The 3,927-nt window shown below is 43.5% G+C and overlaps 1 long non-coding RNA gene across 1 annotated transcript; it reads left to right on the forward strand.

Moving 5' to 3' along the window:
- Positions 1-2,496: 2,496 nt before the first annotated feature.
- On the forward strand, positions 2,497-3,563 carry LOC145600618 (uncharacterized). Its single transcript, XR_014104304.1, has 3 exons — positions 2,497-2,820; positions 2,960-3,140; positions 3,261-3,563. It is a non-coding gene; the product is annotated as an uncharacterized LOC145600618 (long non-coding RNA).
- The last annotated feature ends 364 nt before the right edge of the window (positions 3,564-3,927 follow it).

Below are 3,927 nucleotides of genomic sequence, written 5' to 3' on the forward strand. Positions count from 1 at the left end.
GCCCGAGCGCTGATGCTAGGTAGCCTGGGCGTACTGCCTAGGCGTGCCTGGGCGTTGATGCTGCTGGCAGGCAGACAAGGCGCGCTGCCTAGGCGTTGATTCTGCTGGCAAGCAGCCTGGGCGCGCTGCCTGGGCGTTGATGCTGCTGGTAGACAGCCTGGGCACGCTGCCCGGGCGCTGATGCTGCTGGAAGGCAGCCTTCAAGAGCATCTGTGTTCGGGCAAGGGCGGTAGCACATTCAACATACGAATGAAACACAACTGCTGGCTAACACACACGCAGGGCCGTAGGACAGACCTTAAATAATCCCCACAGACGGCGCCAATTGTTTCTGCAAAAGAATTTCGGATCGAAGTTGAGGGGGAATTGCTCGTCTGGTCAAACCGAGTCCTGCAAAACAACGAAAGTCAACTGCCTCGGGAGGTGTTCCGAGAAAGCCCCTCCGACGGTTAAGTCAGTAAACTGTGTCTAGAGAGAGAATTTGTAGAGAAAGAGTGTGTGTAGAAAGAATTAATTACCTCGTTAATCCGTGAAGATTAGCATTTATAGGAGAGGATTAACTAACTTGATTAGGGTTAGGATTAGGGTTTCTGGCCGTGTTAGGCCCTGTTGGGATATATTTGGGTTTCTCGGGATGCGTGCTGCGCATGATGATTGAATTTTCCTATTTAGGGTTTAACTAAGGGCATTTCAGTCATTTATGTATTTAATGAACATGGGCCCACCATAAGGGGGTCCAAACATTAGCCCCAAGACAAAGTTGTAAAACGTATCTTGCGGTTTGGGAGTTTGTCGGAAGAATTTTGATCGAATGAAATCAATCGACCTAGTAAATTTTTTTTTTTTGTCGAGCACCTGGTGAGCGCCGATGGTGCTGGCAAGCAGCCTGGGCACGCTGCCAAGGCGCTGATGCTGCTAGCAGGCAGCCTGGGCACGCTGCCCGGGCGCTGATGCTGCTGGCAGGTAGCCTGGGCGCTGATGCTAGGCAGCCTGGGCGCGCTGCCTGGGCAGTGATGCTGCTTGCAGGCAGCCTGGGCGCGATGCCTGGGCGTTGATGCTGCTGGCAGGCAACCTGGGCGCGCTGCCTGGGCGTTGATGCTGCTGGCAGGCAGCCTGGGCGCGCTGCCTGGGCGTTGATGCTGCTGGTAGGCAGCCTGGGAACGCTGCCCGGGCGCTTATGCTGCTGGAAGGCAGCCTTTAAGAGCATCTGTGTTCGAGCAAGGGCGGTAACACATTCAACATACGAATGAAACACAACTGCTGGCTAACACACACGTAGGGCCGTAGGACAGACCTTAAATAATCCCCACAGACGGCGCCAATTGTTTCTGCAAAAGAATTTCGGATCGAAGTTGAGGGGGAATTGCTCGTCTGGTCAAACCGAGTCCTGCAAAACAACGAAAGTCAACTGCCTCGGGAGGTGTTCCGAGAAAGCCCCTCCGACGGTTAAGTCAGTAAACTATGTCTAGAGAGAGAATTTGTAGAGAAAGAGTGTGTGTAGAAAGAATTTATTACCTCGTTAATCCGTGAAGATTAGCATTTATAGGAGAGGATTAACTAACTTGATTAGGGTTAGTATTGGGGTTTCTGACTGTTTTGGGCCATGTTAGGCCCTGTTGGGCTATATTAGGATTTCTCGGGATGCGTCCTACGCATGATGATTGAATTTTCCTGTTTAGGGTTTAACTAAGGGCATTTCAGTAATTTATGTATTTAATGAACATGGGCCCACCACAGGGGGGTCCAAACATTAGCCCCACGACAAAGTCGTAAAACGCACCCTGCGGTTTGGGAGTTTGTCGGAAGAATTTTGATCGAATGAAATCAATCGACCCAGTAAATTTTTTATTTTTTTTATTTTGTCGAGCACCTGGTGGGCGCCGATGGTGCTGGCAGGCAGCCTGGGCACGCTGCCAAGGCGTTGATGCTGCTAGCAGGCAGCCTAGGCACGCTGCCCGGGCGCTGATGCTGCTGGCAGGCAGCTTGGGCGCTGATGCTAGGCAGCCTAGACGCGCTGCCTGGGCAGTGATGCTGCTTGCAGGCAGCCTGGGCGCGATGCCTGGGCGTGCTTGGGCGTTGATGCTGCTGGCAGGCAGCTTGGGCGTTGATGCCGCTGGCTGGGCGTTGATGCTGCTGGCAGGCAGCCTGGGCACACTGCCCGGGCGCTGATGCTGCTGGCAGGCAGCCTTTAAGAGCATCTATGTTCGGGCAAGGGCGGTAGCACATTCAACATACGAATGAAACACAGCTGCTAGCTAACACACTACACCAAAAAGTGGAAAATGGAACACATGATACACAACTGTCAAGTTAGATAGGCGATCACTAGGAGTATATAGAACGTCTATGTTAGCCGAACGTTTTGTATGTTGGATCATATAGAACACATGTCTCACATAACAGCTCTATTCGTTTTTTTCATAAAAAGTGCCTTAACAATATAAATCGCCTTCTTAATTGACCGTTCTATTTTAGTTTGATATTATTATTAAATTTTTTTTTAAAAAAAAAAACACAAGGAACCCTAACCGTTGTCCAACTTTTTCTTATTTCTCTAACTTAATGGCCGCTCATCAAGTTTACACTCTCATCTCCTTCCTCAAATATTTCCTCTCTTCTCCTCCGTATCAAATTTAATTGACTCCAAATCAAAAGAGGTAAAAATGTAAAATGAAGGAGTGGTTTATATTCACTCACAATCAAAGTGTTTTGTTCCGAAAATGAGTTGTTGGAATCGACAACAACTATATCAGATTCGCACGAGTGGTTTGTATTCACTAAAAATCACATTTCTTCCATAGCTATTCGGATCGTTAACAGGTAATTTCAGGTTTTTTCATTATATTCCAACTAATTAGCTAAATATAATACAAATTTCTCTGTTTTTAAGCCCAAATAAGTGGCTGATTTAAAGCGATTAGAGTTTAATTTGGTTGTTTGTGATGATTTTTTTAAACAGATTCAAAGTAAAACTTGCATTATTTCAGAAGTTTTAATATACTACAGACGGGGGAAGAGGAAAGGTGTGGAGAAGATTTGGGCCAAGTTGACATTGTTTATAACCGTTTTAAGGTCTCACTTTGTGGATTGCAGGCCACCAATTACTCTGTTGGGCGGCAATTGGTTTGTGAGGAGACAGTGTGGGTTTAAATAATTTATAAATTTTTTCAAAACTTTTTTTGATTGATTTTTGTCTTTTCATCATTCAATTTGTTTGTACAGTTGATGTTTTAGATCTAATTAGTCTATTGTTCTTGTAGGAAATACATAGTAATTTATAAGTTATTGAAATTTGAAGAACCTCTTCAACACAAAGGAGATTACCACGAAGTGTAATTGAATCAAAGTTGGCATTTCAAATTGAAGCTATGGACAATGGGGTAGCGCTTATGGAGCAAGTGGAATTGAATATATATCTAATTTAGACTATACTTGAATTAGTTTTGTATATCGAGCTTTGATTTTTTAATTTTCATTTTGTTAATTGTATATACTTTGTAATTTTGAATTATAAGTGATTGAAGTTGTTGGTTTACTTAATGAATTCATATGCTTTGTAGTTTCTTATTTTCCTTCACTATATTTCAATTTCAGTTTTATTTTTATTTTTTTATTTTTTTATTTTTCGATTTCAGTTTCTAAAACTATTCAAAAAATGAAAATCAGTTTCTAAAATACACGCTTATGAATGTAGCAAGAAAATAGCGGACATTTTTTAATTAAAAAAAAATAGAGAACGGTTATCTAACATAACCGTTCTCTTTTTTATTTTATATAGTACGGCTAGCTTAACTGTTCTGTTTTCCTTCATTATTTTCAATTTTAGGAAGGGAAAAGAGAACAATTGTGACTAAGAACCGTTCTATATCTTTCATTATACAAAACGCCTATTAGAACCGTTCTATACACTTTACACATCGCTCAGCA

This window comes from Chenopodium album, chromosome 1, assembly GCF_948465745.1.
Source record: "Chenopodium album chromosome 1, dcCheAlbu1.1, whole genome shotgun sequence".
In the NCBI taxonomy this organism is placed as follows: Eukaryota; Viridiplantae; Streptophyta; class Magnoliopsida; order Caryophyllales; family Amaranthaceae; genus Chenopodium; species Chenopodium album.